At 39.7% G+C, this 20,139-nt stretch overlaps 1 pseudogene; it reads right to left on the bottom strand.

Moving 5' to 3' along the window:
- Nucleotides 1-320: 320 nt before the first annotated feature.
- Nucleotides 321-11,821, bottom strand: LOC125121394 (olfactory receptor 1J4-like; annotated as a pseudogene).
- Between the last annotated feature and the right edge of the window lie 8,318 nt (nt 11,822-20,139).

Below are 20,139 nucleotides of genomic sequence, written 5' to 3' on the forward strand. Positions count from 1 at the left end.
TTACTTAAAAAAGCTGTAAAAAAGCCAAATGTAATAATAATATAAAACATTGAAAAAAAAAAACAAAGTGGAAACAAACACACACACAAAGTTGTTTGGTGCTTTAAAAACCAAATGTCTATTGTGGGTAATGTTATATTTAGGGTTACAGAAGATTAAATGGGCAAGATATATGACCAAAGGTAAAGGGAATGACCCAATAGCAATGACCATTTAAAGGAGAGTTAGAAAAGTGCTAGAGACATGGGTGATCAACACACAACTTTTTAAGGCATTTCTAACAAGGTCAGTGAGTAAATAAAAACATGGTTAAATTATCCTCACTTGGCTAAAATGTTACTGTTTCTGAAAACAAGCCCCAGAGCCAAAGTCATGTCTCTGTTTCTCAGACTGTAAATGAAAGGGTTCAGCATGGGGGTGACCACTGTGTACATCACAGAAGCAATGATGTCCTTGTCATGGGACTGGCCTGATGAGGAGGAAAAGTACACAGCCATAATTGTTCCATAGAATAGAGACACCACAGAGAGGTGGGAGCCACAGGTGGACAAGGCTTTGCAGATCCCTTTCATAGAGGGGACCCTCAGGATGGAGAGCCCAATATGGCCATAAGAGACCAGGATGCCACTCAATGGAAAAATGACAACAGCAGGCCCTAGAGTGAATATGAGCAGCTCATTGAGGGATGTGTCTGAGCAGGAGAGTTTGACTAGGGCAGCAAGGTCACAGAAGAAGTGGGGGATGATGATGTCAGCACAGAAGGACAGTTGAGCCAGGAGGAGGGTGTGGGTCAGTGCAGTGGCACAGGAGAGGAGCCAGGATCCAGCCAACAGACACAGACACAGCTCCTCTCTCATGATGATGGCATAATGGAGAGGGTGACAGATGGCCACATACCTGTCATAGGCCATCACTGCAAGAAGAAGGTTATCAATGCAAGCAAAAAACATGAAGAAATATGTTTGTGTTATACACCCTGCATAAGGAATGGATTGATCCTGAGTCTGCATGTTCATCAGCATCTTAGGGATGGTGACAGATGAAAAGGAAATGTCAGAGAGGGCCAGCTGACTGAGGAAGAAGTACATGGGGGTGTGGAGGCGAGGGTCCAGCCTGATGAGCAGGATGATGAGCAGGTTCCCCAGCACTGTGGTCAGGTACATGCCCAGGAACAGGGCAAATAAGATGCCATGCTGCTCTGGCTGAGTGGGGAGCCCCAGAAGGAGGAATTCAGACATGCTGCTCTGGTTCTCCCTCCTCATGATCCTCTCCTGTTTGCTGGCAGGTATAGAGTTTGAGAGAAGCAGAAACCATCACATTATGATTTACAGTAGCCAGGTAAAGAGGGAGCTTTTCTACTACTGAATATGCCAAGGTCTGTCTGCATTGCTATGACCCTACAAATATCTTTTAAATTTGGTGGCATCATCATGTGAAATGAGAGAACTTAATATCAGTTAAGAGTGGATACAGAAGAGAAACTGGCTCAGTGGCATATTTTCATCATCTAGGAGAGCATCGGCCTCTTAATCATCATTTGCTGCTACATATAAAATTATCTATTTACAATATGTATATACATGCACAAAAAACAACCTCTCATGACCTCATCAACCTGCACAATCTAAAATGAAAAGCGATATTATTAAGAAAGTTCAAAGAGAGAATCCAAGAATGTCTCCTCTATCCATCTTAAGGAACTAGGAATAAGAAGTGGCTTAAGGGAGAGCTCACAGAAGTGCTGAGGATATGTGTTCACATGCACGTATGCATACACACACACTCCTACTTCTGGTAAAAGATATGCTATACTGCTCTGAAATTTTTGCTCAAGTAATATAGATGCCAGGAGCATCAACTGGTTTCTCACCTTTTCTGTAGGACACCCTGACACAAGATTAGGCTGCAACTTCTGTGGTCCTGAATCCCTCAACAGCATTAGAAAGAAAAGTCATGAGCCTGGAGCTTATGCCTCAGTTAGTTCACCCCCTGCAGAAATGGAGATGTGAAGACTATGCTATACCCACCAGGGAGAGGACCCAAGGAGACAGGGCACCAAGCTTTTTGTAAGAGACCTGCATTAAACCTGTGTTAATTGCTCAGGTTTCCTCCTCCTGCCTCAAAGACAGATGACCTAATGCAGTGCTCCATAACTTGGATGTTCCGTAGAATCACCTAGGGAGCTTGTTAAAGATGCTGACCCCAGCAACACATCCAGTGATGCACATTCATGAGACCTGGGGCCAGGTGATTCTCAGGCAAGTGGTCCTCAGGGCAGACTGTGTGTCAACACCATCCTTAGGGAGAACAGGGAGATTCCCTGTATGTGGGAGCCCAGAAGGAGATGTGGGGATACCTCCTTCCTGGCCCTTCCTACCAGATTCATGTTTTCCCTGACAAGACATAGCCTGGGATGTGAAGAGGGATTTTTATCCCCAGGGGATATTGTGATCCTGCTATGTAGCACTGGGGACTTTGTTTAGTCACTTATGATGGAGCATGATAATATGCAAAAATAGAATGTGTACATGTATGTGTAACCAGGTCACCATGCTGTACAGTAGAAAAAAAATTGTATTGAGGAAATTACTATTAAAAATAGTTAAAATAAAATAAAGTAAAATAAAATTCTCCTTCCTGATGGAAATCCAAATAAAACAGACATAAAAAAAGGATAAAGTCAAAGTACTTCACCTTTCCATTTTTCATTTTTTTTTACCTTTCTACAATGAGTTTATTTAGAAAATTTGAGGTTTACATAAATCCATTTTATTTTATATCTTATTTTCTAGCTTTACTTGTCTATGATAATTTATTTTAATAATATTTGCATTTCTACTTCTATGCCTATCAATACATTGAACACACAAAATAGCCCTACGTCAATTTACCCACCTTTTTTAAAATTTTTAGCTGAGCATTTGTTGAATGAACACATTCATTTTGAAATTTTTTTAGTTGATAACATTGAGTTACATATAAATTATTGTATTTATTTTAAATTTTAGAATTTATAAAGCAGAACATTTATTTTATTTTACTTTATTTTAATTTTATCATTTATTTATATATTTTTCTACTGTGCAGAATGGTGACCCAGTTACACATATATGTATACATTCTTTTTTCTCACATTACATGTTCCATCATAATTGATAAGACAGAGTTCCCAGTGCTACACAGCAGGATCCCATTGTTAATCCATCCCAAAGGTAACATTCTGAATCTATTTATCCCAAGCTCCCCATACCTCCCACTCCCTCCCCTTCCCCCTTGGAAACCACAAGTCTATTCTGCAAATCCATAATTTTCTGTGGAAAAGTTCATTGGTGCCATATGATACATTTAGAACTATAGTCAATAGAACATATAGAACTATATTAGATTCCATCCAAGTTGTGGCAAATGGCATTATTTTGTTCATTTTTATGGCCGAGTAGTATTCCATTGTGTATATATACAACATATTCCTGATCCAATCATCTATCAGTGGACATTTGCTTGATTCCATGTCTTGGCTATTGTGAATAGTGCTGCAATGAACATGCAGGTGCATATGTGTTTTTTAAGTAGAATTTTGCCCTGATATATGCCCAAGAGTGGGATTGCTGTGTCATAAGGTAGTTATATGCATAGTTTTCTAAGATACCTCCATAAATTTTGAAATTTTATTAAAGACTATACTATGCCTTGAAATCTCTCTTGTCAGTTGTCTAATGAAGGGTACCCAAGGTACCCATTTTATTTCATTTTTATTAGACTAATTGATATACAGTGTTGTGTCATTTTCTGCTGTAAAGCATAGTGACCCATATATATATATATATGGTCAGTTTTCTCATACTATCTTTATCATGTCTTTAAAATTATCCATTTAATGGGCTCCATTGTCTTAGTTTCTGATTACCCTGGATTGCTCTGAATTTTGTTTTTTAATTTTTTAAATGGACTATAGCTGACTTACAATGTTCCTTTAGTTTTAGTTGTGCAGCAAACTGAATCAGTCACACACACACACACACACAAATATATATATTCCCCCCTATATATTATTACAAACTATTGAGTACATTTTTTTGTGCTATACAGTGGGATCTAGTTGATCATCTATTTTATACAGTAGTGTGTATATGTTATTCCTGCCCTTCTGTTTCTTCCCTCCCCATGATGGTTCCACCTATGGTAAACATAAGCTTCATTTCAAAATCTGTGAGTTTCTGTTTTCTAAATAAGTTTTTGTATAATTTTATTAGTATCCATTTGCAAGTGATATCATATGATATCTTTACTTCTCTGTCTCTGTGACTTCACTCAGTATGATAATTTCTAACTCCATCCATGTTACTGCATAAGGCATTACTTGACTTTTTTTGTAGATGAATAATAGAGAAGATGTGGTACATGGTGCTTTGTCCTTTGAAAAAAGAGCATAACTTTGAAAAGATCCAGGAAAATACATGATGAATGGAAATTTAGGTTGAACCCCATGGAAAGAGCAACAAGGCCAGATTATCTTCATTCACCTGTGGGATCACCTAAGTCAGAGCTTATGGAATGAGCTAAATGAATGATTAAGGAAAGTTGTTGTCATAAATTCTCCACATGTATCAAATACCAAATTCCCTCAGAATATTTTGATTCCCATCTTCACACTCCACACAGCCTAGAGTTGAGAATATCGGCACAGCCTTAAATGTCACTCCAAATGCTAGTTATGTACTTATATTTATGTATAAAATTTGTAAACTTGCATTTAGCATATGGCAGACACACGTAAAAATACTAAATCAAAATTTGAGAAGACTGTGGGAAAAAACCTGAGGCTCAAAAATAATATATATGCCCAAGAAGAAAATATTAGAGATAAAATGAATAATACAGAAATTCCTGTCATGACTCAGCAGGAATGAACCTGCCTTATATCCATGAAGGTGTTGCCCTGATTCCTGGCCTCATACAGTGGGTTAAGGATTCCATATTGCCCCAAGTTCTAGTGTAGATCACAGATGTGGCTGAAATCCTGCATTACTGTTGCTATCATATAGATCTGCAGCTGCAGCTCTAACTCAACCCCTAGCCTAGGAACACACGTGCCTTAGGCACAGCCCTAGAAAATGGAAAAACAAACAAACAAACAAAATTAATCTAAACAAAGGCAGAAAAAGAAGGGAAGAAGTCAAATTAAAAGAATCCAAATATATTTGAAAGACATGAGTTTAACAAGGTAGTACAAAACCAGGTGAATGAACAAAACCCCAAATCAATGGTATGTCTATTTCCTCACAGTGGGAATTGTGAATTGAGAATTTTTATATACTATTATAGCAGTAGGAAAAAAAAACAAAAAATACACATGGATAAATTTATCAAAACACATGCAAAACAAAGTTGATAAAAACCACAAAACATTCATGGGTGAAATCAAAGAGGATGTAAATAAAAGACATATGTTTTTGACATAGATTGGATAATTCAGTGAATTACAGAGGCAGCTCTCCCTACAATTGACCTATAGATTCATGGTAATCAAAGTCAAAATAGCAGCAGCCTACTTTTAGAAGTTAATTATTAATTTTATATAGAAGGTAAAAGGAAAAAAATAGAAAAAATAACAAAAATTCAAAACAAACATCAGACTTACTATACCAAATTTCAAAACTGTTTCTTAATCCATAGAAAGGGAAAAACAATAACTGCATGAGGATAGGAATATAGGTCAATGAATAATTTGAATAGAGTGAATAATTTTGAAACAGAACAATATACATAAGGTCAAATAATATTTTACAAATGCACCAAGGCAATTGAATGTGGAAAGGATATTGTTTCAATAAATGGGGCCAGCATGTTTCAATATCAATATGCCTTAAATGAACACTGTCTTGTGTTGCACCACATGCAAAACATATAACTAGAGATGGGTCAAATTGTTAAGAACTATAATGAGAAAACTATTTTGAAGAAAACACTGGATACAATCTTGGAAAACTCGGGTTGTCAAAATTTACTGAATAGGACAAAAAAGTCATGAACATTTTAAAGAAAAAAATAATAATTTGGACTTCATAAAAATAAGATGCACTTAGACTTGAAAAGAAACTCTTAACAGAATGAAACAACTAGCTTCAGACTGGCAGAAAATATTTATAAAATATATTTCTGATAAATTGTGAATCCAGAACACTTAGAGAAGACAAGAAAGCCAATTATTTTTTAAAACTAGAGGTAAAAGATTTGAAAAGATACTTCACCAAAGAAGATAGCAGATCAGTTTTTAGAAAGACACAAATCATTACTCAATAGATAAATGAAAATGACAACCACAGAGAGATACCACAGTAAACCCACTAGAATGGCTGAAATCAGAAGACTGGCAATACTAGAGGCAGTGAGATTAGAAATTGGAACCCTCATACATGGTCAACAGTAATGTATAATATAAAACCTTGATTGGAAATTGTTGGTCAGTGTTTCATAAAGTTCAACATACACTTGACATAGCAATTCCCCTCCTAGGTAATTAAGCAAAAGAAATAAAAATCTTCTTCCCATAAAGAGTTGGATGCAGAACTATAAACATGAACACATATTTGGGACAAAAGTTATACTGGTACACAGGAAGGGAAAGCTAATACTCATTATTCTTGGTCAGGGGTCATGATAATCCAAATTTAGTATTGCATTTGTTTCAAATCAAACATATTTTAGATACTTTAGAATGTTTTCAATTAGCACATAAGAAAGGGATATTCAGAGGAGTGAAGGAAATTGCCCCAGGCCACACACTCTGGCAGGTACATCCTGCAATTGTAATCTGTTTTCCTAAATACTCTTCTCTTAAGGTACATGGTGCTGAGGCACAGAAGTAGTTTTGATCATATTCATCTTTAACTAAATATAGCTTGAAGAAGGAAAACTATGCTGTATTTCAATAGATATAAAAGAAAAGACATTATTACTTAGTCTCATAACATAAAACTGGTATCACAAAGATGAGTAGAAATTATTTTCATGGAGATTCATAATTAAGTCATTGAATGAGACAGACAACAAATTCAATGGGGGCTTTCATTGTCTTGTTCATTCCCAATCCGTATGGAGTGGGCATTTTGTTCAAACTCATGCTTGCAGTCAGAACACCCCAGCAAAAACTCATCAGAGAGAGAACTGCTGAGTATAGAGAACAGCAATGTCTTAGAGTGATTGTCATTTCTAAAATCCAGAAGAATATTTGAGTCCCTAAGTGGAGGAGCTGAACTCATAGCTGTGGATTGTTTCCTGGAGAAATAAAGGCTTCTCTACCTTTTCGTCTCCTGACCCATCATCATCACCACCAACAAAACAAAACATGAAAAGAAAGATGAATGGGAAGTGAGGAGAGGAAAAGACATAATTTACCAAGTCCCAGATCTGGCACTTTTCTATGCCACGGGAGCCTGACAAGCCTGGATCTTCCATCAATCAATGGGGACCCATATCCCCCCCCAACCCCTAGCAACTACCATCCTATCTTCTACTCTATGAATTGGTTATTTCAGTTTCCACATAAAAGTGAGATAATGCAGTATTTACCTTGTTTTGAGTTTGATTTATTTCACTAGCATAATGGACAAAGTTACAGTCAGTTCTTCTGAGGTATAATGCACAGCATGACTATAGTGAACCAGACTGTATTGTACACTTTATATTTAATCCAATAGCACAGTGGATCTTAAGTTCTCTCACACCAGACACAAATAAATTAAAATGGCCATATGTATATCTTCTTTGGAGAAATGTCTATTCAGGTCTTTTGCCCATTTTTCCATTGGGTTGTTGGCCTTTTTCTGTCAAGTTGTATAAGTTACTTGTATATTCTAGAGATTAAGCCCTTGTCCATTGCATCATTTGAAACTATTTTCTCCCATTCTGAAAGTTGTCTTTTTGTTTTCTTTTTGGTTTCCTTTGCTGTACTAAAGCTTGTCAGTTTGATTAGATTCCATTGGTTTATTTTTGTTTTTATTTCTTTTGCTTTGGGAGACTGACCTGAGAAAATATTCATGATGTTGATGTCAGAGAATATTTTGCCTCTCCTTCCAGGAGTTTAATGGTGTCTTGTCTTATTTTTGTGCATGGTGTGAGGGTTGTTCTAGTTTCATTGATTGACATGCAGCTGTCCAGTTTTCCCAGCAATTCTTGCTGAATAGACTTTCCTTTTCCCATTTTATATACAGATGGCCAACAAACACATGAAAAAAATGCTCAATATCCCTGATTATTAGAGAAATGCAAATCAAAACTACCATGAGATATCATCTCACACCAGTCAGAATAGCCATCAGTAATAAATCCACAAATAACAAGTGCTTGAGGGGGTTTGAAGAAAAGGTAACCCTCCTGCACTGTTGGTGGGAATAGAAGCTGGTACAACCACTATGGAGAACTGTATGGAGGACCCTTAGAAAACTATGTATAGAACTACCATATGACCCCACAACCCCACTCTTGGGCATATATCCAGAAAAAAACTTTCCTTAAAAATGCACATGAATCCACATTATCACTTCAGCACTGTTCAAAATAGCCAAGACATGGAAAAAACCCAAATTCCCATCGACAAATGATTGGATTAGGAAGATGTGGTTTATATGCACAATGGAATACTACTCAGCCATAAAAAGAATGACATAATGCAATTTGTAGCAAATGGATGGAACTAGAGACTCTCCTACTAAGTGAAATAAGTCAGAAAGGGAAAGGCAAATACCATATGATATCACTCATATATGGTATCTAATATACAGCACAAATTAACCTTTCCTCAGAGAAGAAAATCATAGACTTGGAGAATATACTTGTGGTTGCCCAGGGGGAGGGAGGGAGGTAGTGGGAGGGATTGGGAGCTTGAGGTTAATGGATGCAGACTATTGCTCTTGGAATGAATTTACAATGAGATCCTGCTGTGTAGCACTGAGATCTATGTCTGGATACTTAGATCACAACACAACAATTCGAGGAAAAAGTATGCATACATGTATGTGTAACTTGGTCCCCATGCTGTACAGTGGGAAAAAAAATTAAAAAATTAAAATGGCCACTAAATGGAGATGAAGAATATATTATTTCACTAGATTATGGAGGTTATTTCACAGTATATACATATGAAAATACTATTCTGAACACTTTAAATGTGTACTACATTCATAGAGCAATTTTACCTCAATAAAGATTTTTATAACAAACTAACAAATCCCCCTGATATAAGAATATAGACATAAGTACTCCTAGGTATGTAATTTCTCAATGCCATGGACAAGAGCAGTAATAAATAAGGTAAGCTCAGAATTCACAATTTATACTAATGTGTTTTTAGGAAAAGAAACAATAAGTGTAACAAATTGAAATTCATGTTACCAAATATTTAAAGTATATTCATTCCAACCTGGGCTTAAGATTATACATGTAGGATATGGGGCTATGTGACTACCTGTGTCTGTTATAAAGATGAGCAAATATCATTGAGACAAGACAGCTGCCTTGTTGAAGAGTCTCTCCAGGGCATCCTTCATGTCCCTATTTCTCAGTCTGTAAATGAAGGGATTCAGCAATGGGATGACCGCAGTGTACATCACAGAAGAAATTATGTCCTTGTCACTGTAGGTGCTAGATGAGGGGACAAAATACAGGCAATAATTGTTCCATAATAGAGAGAAGCCACAGAGAGGTGGGAGCCTCATGTAGACAAGGCTTTGCAGATCCCCCTGGTGGACAGAACATGGAGGATTGTGGCCCTGATGCGGACATAAGAGACCAAGATGCATATTAGTGGGAGGATGATGACTGTCAATCTTATGTGAAAATGACCAGATCATTGAGGAATGTATCTTAGCATGAGAGCATGAATAAGGCACTAAGGTCACAGAAGTGGGAGATGGTATTGTCAGCACAGAAGGACAGCTGTGCCAGTAGGAGGGTGTGACAAAGGGCACTGGAACAGGACAGAATCCAAGATACAGTGACTGGTAAGGTACAGATTACTTCTGCAATGATGGTAGTATAGTGGAGAAGGTGACAGATGGCTGCATACCAATCATATGCCATTGAGGTGAGAAGGAAATTTTCTAGATCAGTAAAAATATGAAAAAAATATATCTGTGCTATGCACATGGCATAGGGGATGGATCTCTACTCAGTGTGCATGTCCATCAGCATCTTTGGGACATTGATAGATGAAAAGGAGATGTCCATGAGGGCCATGTTGCTGAAGAAGAAGTACCTGGAGGTGTGGAGGTGAGGGTCCAGCCTGATAAGCAGAATTGTGAGCAGGTTCCCCAGCACCGTGGTCAGGTACATGCCCAGGAACAAGATAAAGAACACACCCTGCTGCTCTGGTCCAATGTGGAAGCCCAAGAGGAGGAACTCAGACAGGCTCTCTGGTTCTCTCTCCTCATGCTGTGCTTGCCTCAGCTGGGAATTGGCAAAAGTGTGAAATGTCTATGAACATGCCATAATATTAGAGCCATGTCCTTTGTACTATGAAAAGTCTTCATTTTGGCTACATTTCCCTTTATTTCTCATAATTGTTGGTGAATATAACAGTCTTGACAATTCTGGCTTCAATAATATATCAAACCCTCACATTAACCAAATCTTTTCCATATGAAACCAATAGACATTTATTTTTCATTCAATAACAAATTATTGAACAACTGCTCTGTCCCATATTGAGTACATAGGAGTAAACAAGAACTGAGAAGTATCTGTGTTCATGTTTATATCTTTACATTAAGCCAGGTTCAAACCTCTGTAATTTGCCTAGATTAAAATGTGAAAAGGGCACCAGGGAAGATGTATCAATCATTGATTTCTTCTCAAAATGAACATGGAGTTCCTTACATTTGCAGAAAATTACTAAAGCTATGTCATGGGCTTACAGTATTGTTCACTGCATTCTTTCTATTTTGAGTCCCTTAAAATCCCCTATTATCAAAAATGTACAATCCAGGCTTCCAAACCAATGTCAATAGTTCCAGGCACTGTGCCAAGTGTTTTATATGCTCTTTCAAAATACATATTCCCAGTAGCTTTAGTAAATATTCTTACACATATTTTAACCAGAAGAAATAAAAAACTTACATTATTTAAAATTCAAAGATACACAAATTTAAATGAATCAGGTGGAATCACAACACAGGTCTGTCTTACCAAGACTCATACTCTTGACCACTCAGCATGGAAATTACACACTCAGTAGTTGAAATATCCACAGAAGCTCTATTATGTCAGCTACCTTTCTCCAAAATGTTCCTAACTCCCTCTAAGAAAAATGTATGACTCCTATTTTTATATCATACAAAAGATTTTCACATGCTTTAACCACTCAAAACAATAATTATATTTTAGGACTCTTTGGTACACAAGGCAAACCTTATGTCTTCATTTGATAAATGTGGAAATTGTAGCTAAGAGATAAATTACTTACTCAGGTGACTTGACTTTCTGATGGTCAATTCCAGGTTAATATATACTGGGAGAGGACTGAGCCCTCCTGGATCAAAGGGAAGTTGATGTGCAGCACCACCAGCATCTGTGGGCACATGTGTAGTTCTGTAGTAATGCAGCATAACCTACAGATATCTGCCCAAAATTCATAGTATACCTGATAAGGGGGACAAAGAAACTTAGAAGTATTGGGAAAATAAGTGCAGTATATAAGGAAGCCTCCTGCTGCATTCAGCCTCTGGATACTAATCCTCTGAGCCAGTACCAGGTTAAAAAAAAAAAAAGTTTGGTGTCTCATTTCTCTGCACATAAGCCCTGCTCACATATTCTGGGGGCTCATCCAGGATTCAGAGACAGTGATTTCACCTCCCTTGTCCCAGGGGTACAACCTGGGATGCCAGGAGAGATGATCTCCCTAGAGCCAGTGGACTTAGTGATCCATAGGGTCTAGCATTCCCAACTTGTCAGGGTGAAGACCCTGGGAGCACAACAGAACCCAGGGAGGCCCAGGAACCTGCCTAGGGAGGGCCACCCATCAGACTGGTAAGAACCCAGGTTCATTTTGGAGGCTTGCCCCTAAGAGGAGGAAGGGGAGCCTGATCACCTCCCAGAGTTGCCCTACTAGTCTCACAGGTGTTCTCCTAGATGAGACAAGAGAGGAAAATGCACCTCTAAGGTGCTGGGCAGCAGGTTGGAGATGTCCTGTGAATGCAAGTAAATGTGAGTGACTGAGACAGACATTAGAGTGCCAACTCAACCAGACAGGCTGAAGCGAGTGTTGAGTCCCCATCCATGGGTCCATGGTGACCTCATATGGCTTAAGGTGGCTCTTCAGAGAGGTCCTGATATGGGGCTTATGCAATTTCACCAATGCTAAGAGGAGCCTGAAATATCTCCCCTAGGAGAGCACTGGAGGCAGAGGAAGAGATTGTTTCCATCTTCCCTTTTCTCCTCCCTCCCCTCCTTGTGTTGTCTGGTCCTCTTCTTTCAGGGGAGGAAAATGGGCAAAAACCAGAGTAAACAAACCCCCTTGGAGTGCATGGTAAAGAATTTTAAGAAGGGATATTCAGGAAATTATGGTAAAATGTTGTCTCCCCTAAAACTCTGGATATTCTGTAAAATAGATTGACCTACTTTTTGGGGGGGTCACTAGATAGAGAAATGGTTAGTAGGGTGTTTAGGATTGTTTCAGGTGACCCAGGGCACCTGGACCAACTCCCTTATATTGACTGCTGGCAAGACACAGTCCTTTCCCAGCCACTGTGGCTGAGAGCCTGTCTAGAAGAGAACCGCAAAATCATGTTAGCTCAAATAATGGCTCCTTCAAAGTGCCAAGGGACCTCAAAAAGCCATTTTATCTGGGGAACCAGAGGAAATACCCCCACCTTATGCACCATTGTACCCTCCACTGCCTCCAGGCATTCCCAACAGCCAGGCTGTACCAGGAGATGCTGTCTCCCAAAGAGGATCTCATCCCCAGCAGCCCATCCCTTGATTCATCCATGACTTCACCAGTAGCTGCCTCTCCTGAGCTGCCAGTGTTAACCCCATATACACTGGTGGGAAAGCAACCAAAACATCAGGCCAAGTGGAACAGCAAATGCACAGGCTTATGCCCATAGCCAGCTCCAGAGAAAAGAAGAAAATCCCCAATGGGACCCTAATAATGCCTGGGGATTTAAAATACTGGAGTGCCACAAAGGGGCTTTTTTAAACAACAAGAATCAAAAGGTTAAATACCTTGGCTTTCATATCCCCAGAGATAATATCAACTCAGCCCTGAGGAAAGGCAGGATGTACACTCAACCCCAGTTCCCTCCATCTGACACCAGGTTCAGAAATTTCTCTGGGCCACAGGTTCCTGCATGATTTGGATACCTAACTTCTCCATTTTGACAAAACCACTTTATGAGGACAAAATGGGGGGAGAACAGAAGACTTTGTTGTGGGAAAGAGTATAGAAAAAAGCCTTTGAAGAAATCAAGTGAGCCCTCACCAAGGTACCTGGCTTGCAACTCCCAGATATCTCTAAGCCCTTCTTCCTGTATGTACACAAGTTCTACAGGGTCACAGTAGGGGTTTTAACACAAATGTTTGGGAAGGGGCATCATCCAGTGGCATATCTTTCCAAAGAACTTGACCTCTGTTGCCCATGTATGGCCACCCTGTCTGTGGGCACTTGAAGCCACAGTGCTTCTAGTGACAGAAGCTAAATAAATTGACTATTGGACAGGAACTAACAGTCCATGTGCCACATTTGGTGCTGACATTAATGGAATATAAGGGACAATACTGGTTGACTAATGCCCGAATGGTCAAGAATCAGGGAATGCTATGTGAAAATCCATGCATTTGCCTGGAGGTAGGGAGGACCCTAAACCCTACAACCCTACTGCCTGTTGGGCCAGGCCAGCCAGATCATGACTGTGTTGAGGTTATGGTTGAGGCATTTTATAGCTGGCAGTATTTAACAGACAAACCCCTTAAGATCCAGATGCTGAATATTTCACCAATGGTAGCAGCTTTGTAAAAGAGGGAGAATGCCTTGCTGGGTATTCTGTGGTGACCTTACATTCCATGGTTGAAGCAAAACTCTGCCAGAAGGAACTTCCACACAAAGGTCAGAGCTCGTTGCACTAACCCAAACTCTCCAACTGGCAGCAGGGATACATGTCAATATATACACTGACTCCAAATATGCCTTCATCACCCTCCATATATATGGTGCTTTATATAAGAAAAAGGGGCTAATCGACTCAGGAGGGAAGGATATAAACCATGACAAGGAGATTCTTGAAATTTTAGATGCTGTATGGGCCCCTAAAAGTCATGCACTGTGGTGGATATCAAAAGGGGGACATCACTTTCACTTGGGGGAAACAAACCATAGAGCATACCAGGAAGCAAAACTTGCAGGCTCCAAGGGGACAATAGAATCAGTGGCCCTGACTATTGCACTGTTCCCTACCCTGCTATCAGAATGGGACCCTAACTACTCACAGCATGAGAGCACTTGGTTCCAAACTGAAAAAGGAAATTACCTCCCAGGTGGATGGTAGGAATTTGAAGATGTCCAAATTGCAATTCTCGAGGCCACAGCCCAGGCTTTCTTAAGCAAATTCATCAGAAGACTCACGTTGGTCAGAAGGCTCTTGAGAATGTACAGGGTGGACACATTTACATCCCTAGGCTTGCCAGCATAGCCTTTGTAATATGTGAACAGTGTGAAATATGTGCATAAAATAACCCATGCCAGGGGCATAGGGCTGCCCCTGGGGTGCAAAGTTTCAGAGGGGCCCCATTTGAAAATGTAATTGTTGACTTTATTGAGAGCCCCCATGTCTGAGGCTATAAATAATTGTTAGTGTTTATGTATACATTCTCTGTTTGTGTAGAGCCTTCCCAACTCACACAGAGAAGGCACAGGATGTGACTTGATTCCTTCTATAGGAAATCATTCCCCAATTTTGGATTCCAATCACCACTGGGTCAGGCAATGGACTGGCATTTGTGGTGGAAGTAGTGCAACTGGTGGCAAAGGGATTAAAAATCACCTGGAAGTTGCACACAGCTTATCAGCCCCAGAGCTCCAGGACGGTGGAACAGGTGAATTGGACTCTGAAACTGCAATTAAGTAAACTGTGTCAGGAGACACACCTGCAGTGGGACTAGCTCTTGCCAGCAGCCTTGTACAGAATTAAGTCCAGTGCTACTAACAGACTGGGTTTTCTCCTTACAAAATCCTTTAAGGGCACCCACCTCATCTTATTAAGAGTATGAAGGGGGGACTTAAAGGAATTAGGGATCCTCATCCTGAGACAGCAGGTTCAGGCACTAGGTTGCACCCTGGTCACCCTCCATTGGCGAGTTAGGTAAAGGTTGCCTATGAGTCTAACCACACAGCCCCACCCTTTCAAACCAGGGGATGCTGTATGCGTAAAAAAAAAAAAAAGGGATGTCCAGCCATTAAAGCCTCTTTGGAGTGGCCCATTTACTGTCATTTTATCCACCCATACTGCAGTAAAGGTGTCAGCAGTGGCTCCTTGGATTCACCACAGCAGAATAAGACCAGCATCACAAGAACTGGGAGTGCATCCCTGACGGGTCAACACTGTGCAAGCTGGCCATTTGAAAGAAAAAAGCTGCAGCTCCAGGGACCTGCAAGGATGACAGCCTTGCTCTAGTCATTCTGGAGGCTGACTAGTCTATACACAGCAAAAGCTCAAGGAATTGGCTGCCAGGCAGAATAAATAGACTGTGCCTGCTCATTTTTGTCCCCTAATTGTGATGCACTGCCACCCCTTGTACCTGTCTGTTATTGCAGTTACTATTCTAATATTTGCCATAGGGTTGGCAGCAACTGCTCTTAAAAACTGGAAATGTGGTGAGAGTTCTCTGCTCACATGCTGCTTCATCTTATGGGTAGGATGCTTTGTTACTATTGGTTGCTTTCTAATCTGGGTTTTTTTTTGCCCCTTTAGTAGGCACAAATTCCATATACATGCTCAATGGAATTATCAGGTTGGAGATGGGACTGGAAATGATTACTAACCAAACAGCCACATGCCTGGAACTCAGGACAAAACAACAGTCACAAATGCATGTAGCTATTTAACAAAACTGCTTAGTCGCAGACTATCTATTAGCAGAGGAAAGAGAAGCATGTGGAAAATTTAATCATTCTGACTGCTGCCTCCAGAGAGATGACAATGGCCAGGGTGTAATTAACATAGCTGCAAACATCAGAAAATTGGCACATGTCCCCATACAAACTCAAAAGGGCTTGAACCACAGAGAGCTGTTTGGGGGATAGTTTTCAAATTTGGGGGATTCAAAACCCTCATAGGTTTCATGCTCATGATCTTTAGAGGCTGTCTGATTTTACCCTGCCTGGCTCCTCTAGTTATAAGATCTCTCTCTGAACTCATTGAAGCTATAGTCAAGAGAAAAACAGACACACATGTGATGATGCTGTGGAAACATAAATCCCTAGCAAGAGATGATGCTCTTTGACCCTGGAAAGGAATCAGAGCATCAAAGGTGGGAATATAGGGAAAGGGGCCCAGCACTCCTAGATCAAAAGGAAGGTGAGGTGCTGCACTGCCAGCATCTGTGTGGATGCCTAGTTCTGTAGTAAAGTAGCATAACCTATATCCATGAGCACAGGCACATTTATACTTGTCTGCACAAAACTTATAGTATTACTGATAAGGGGGACAAAGAAACTTAGATGTAGTGAGAAAACAAGCAGGGTGTATAAGGTGGTGCACCACCACATTCAGGGCCCAGGCTCTGGATACTAATCAGCTGAGCCAGTGCCAGCAGAAATAAATGCTGCTTCCACATTAAAAAAAAAAAAATTCTTGGTGTTTCATTTCTATGCATATAAGACAAACAATACTGTTTTAGAAGTTAGGTCAGAGGTAAGGACTACCAAACACAGAGCCCTGAATAAGGACTCAAAATAAACATTCTCACTCAACTATAGGGGCAGGACAGCAAGGCCCCTCAGAGACTGAAAAAAAGAACAAGTCTGACTCCATATTGAACTTGTTTCTTTTACTTTAACCTTTGTATCCTATTGCTTTGCTACCAGTGAGGAATGTTGCCTCTAGCCTGAAATATACAAAAGAGCCCATTTACAAACCTCTGATCTTTAAAGGTGTAACACTTTCCCATTCATATGGAGATTAAAAAGCTGCAGAACAGAGAATACTTTTGTGCATTTGGAGGTTTATGGGAGCACTGCGACCTGACCTATGTAGACATAGATGCAAGAAGAAGCAAGTCCAACACCAAGAAGTTTGCAGAAACCAACCATATATTTACCCACTTTAGTATAAGAAAAGCCTGAATTCTAACTCAGGAAGATGTTTCTTTGGGATGTCATTTTCTCCATTTGTTGGCTTTCCAAATAAATTCACTATTTGTTTCCCCCCAAAATTGTTTCCCAATTTAATGGCCTATCATGTATCAAGAAATACAAGGTTGGAGATTAATCCCTTGTCAATCAATTCATTTTCAAAGATTTTCTCCCATTCTGTGGGTTGTATTTTCATTTCATTTAGGGTTTCCTTTGCTGTGCAAAAATTTTTAAGGTTAATTAGGTCCCATTTGTTTATTTTTGCTTTTACTGTCATTACTCTAAGAGGTGGATCTGAGAAGATGTTGCTGTCATTTATGTCAGAGAGTGTTTGGCCTATGTTTTCCTCCAAGAGTTTTATAGTGTCTGGACCAAAATTTGTGAACACCTTCTGCAGCTCCATACCAAAAAAACAAACAACCCCATCAAAAAATGGGCAGAAGATGTAAAAAGACAGTTCTCCAAAGAAGACATACAGATGGCCACGAAACACATGAAAAGATGTTCCACATCCCTCATTAGTAGAGAAATGCAAATCAAAACCACTCTGAGGTACCACCTTACACTCCCAGAATGGCCGTCATCAAAAAGTCTACAAACAATAAGTGTTGGAGAGGGTGTGGAGAAAAAGAACCGTAGTACACTGTTGGTGGGATTGTAAATTGGTCCAACCACTGTGGAAAACAGTGTGGAGATTCCTCAGAAAACTAAACATAGAACTACCATTTGATCCAGCAATCCTACTCTTGGGTATCTATCCAGAGAAAACCATGACTCGCAAAGACACATGTACTCCAATGTTCATTGCAGCACTCTTTGCAATAGCCAAGACATGGAAACAGCCTAAATGTTCATGGAGAGAGGAGTGGATCAAGAAGATGTGGTACATATACATGATGGAACATTACTCAGCAATTAAAAGGAATGAAATACCAGCATTTTTAGCAACATGGATGGACCTAGAAATTATCATGCTGAGTGAAGTTGGCCATACAATGCGACACCAAAATCAAATGCTTTCACTGACATGTGGAATCTGAAAAAAAGACTGATGGAATTTATTTGCAGAACAGATGCTGACTCACAGACTTTGAAAAACTTATGGTTTACAAAGGAGACGGTTTGGGGTGTGGGGGAATGAGCTGGGGTTGTAGGATGGCAATCCTATAAAAATGGATTGTGATGATCATTGTACAACTATAAATATAATAAATTCACTGAGGAAATAATAAATAAATAAATAAGTAAAATAAGAAATTCAAGTTTGGACTTAGTAACAGGACCATGTTCTTGCTTGGGTCACTGGTTATTTCACTTCATCACCACCAAGGAGGAAAATGATGACCATTTATAGAGGCATGGCTACTCACTGACATACATTTTGTTGGTCCTCACAGAGAAACCAGAAGAGAACAAGATGAGCAGAAGCAACCAGGAAACTTGTTTCATGTAGGACATTGTGAAGGAGGCAGCTGGGCCATGAGCTGTGAAAGGTAGGTCAGACTGTGACCCTGAAGTTTGAGAAGGAAACTTTGGATGGACTCTTTTCACAGACCTCAACATGTTGACACAAGCATGGAGTGTGGAGGAAGAAAATAAAAATACCTCCTTTATACTGAGCACCATCTCTGTATCAGGCTTCATCATGAATAATTTGCATGCTTTCCTCACTTAGTCCTCAAAATAACACTGGGATGATGGAAGACTTCCTTCTATTGCGTGTGTGAGGATTCATGACCTGCCAATAATTGAAGTCACTTCCTAAAATCACAAGAACATTTAAGGACCAGACTGAGGATTGGGACCCAGTCTGACACAGTGCAGACAATGAGATCATATCCATTAGTACATGGCACATACCCAGGGATGGAAATGCACCTGAACCTGCTGACTAATGCAGAGATACAGCCACTGTTGAAAGATGGGTAAAGGATTATTTGGGCTTGTAGGCATTAAAACAGAAGCCCCTATAACTTGTATGTGAACCACACACTAATGTGCACAATTAAATTCCTGATTTATAATTTCTTGCCACCTGTGATCTATAGGATAGAAACCATGGCTCATGGCTCAGTTATCCAAAGATTCACAAAAATAAATTCCTAAATAATACACAAGACAGTACTAACAAATAATCCACATAAGTGTGAACAAACAATTCTTGTATAATCTCAACAAATATAAAACCAACAATACCACCAAAAATCACATATAAGATGTATCAACTCAGACTATAAATAGAGATTGATACATGCAAACACACATTAACAAATAATCACAAGGTTTTTCTAGAAACCTTTTCCAGGAAAAGTTAGATGAAATAGATCAAGTCCTTGGGCTTAGATTCAGAAGAACTGGGTCTGGGCTATGCTCCTCATTAACTGTTGACCCTGAGGAACTTAAATATCCTCTCAGCCCTGCATGACTATGGAGGTTTCTGGGCTCCTTCTGATCTATACCTGGGCTCTGCATTCAAATATGTACTATTTCATTCTGTTACCTGAATCCTCACTTTCCATTCAGAAGACCCAGGATCCAAAGAAAAAGAGAACAACTTGGTGTCCTGAGGACCTTACAGACTCTCCTGTTGGTTCTACAACTTCAAAACAATATGCAAGATCTCCTTTTCTCCATCCAAATGAGACCCTGGAGTGAGTCCAGCATGAGCCACAACTAGAGAAGGAGTCCACTGGGGCAACTGCTGAAAGTCCTATTGTCCCCTTGGGAAGGAGGATGATTAGGGTCCACAAGGGCTGAGCTGTACCTGGTTTAAAAGGAGAAAGTTTCCCAGATAT

Source organism: Phacochoerus africanus, chromosome 2, assembly GCF_016906955.1.
Source record: "Phacochoerus africanus isolate WHEZ1 chromosome 2, ROS_Pafr_v1, whole genome shotgun sequence".
NCBI lineage: Eukaryota > Metazoa > Chordata > Mammalia > Artiodactyla > Suidae > Phacochoerus > Phacochoerus africanus.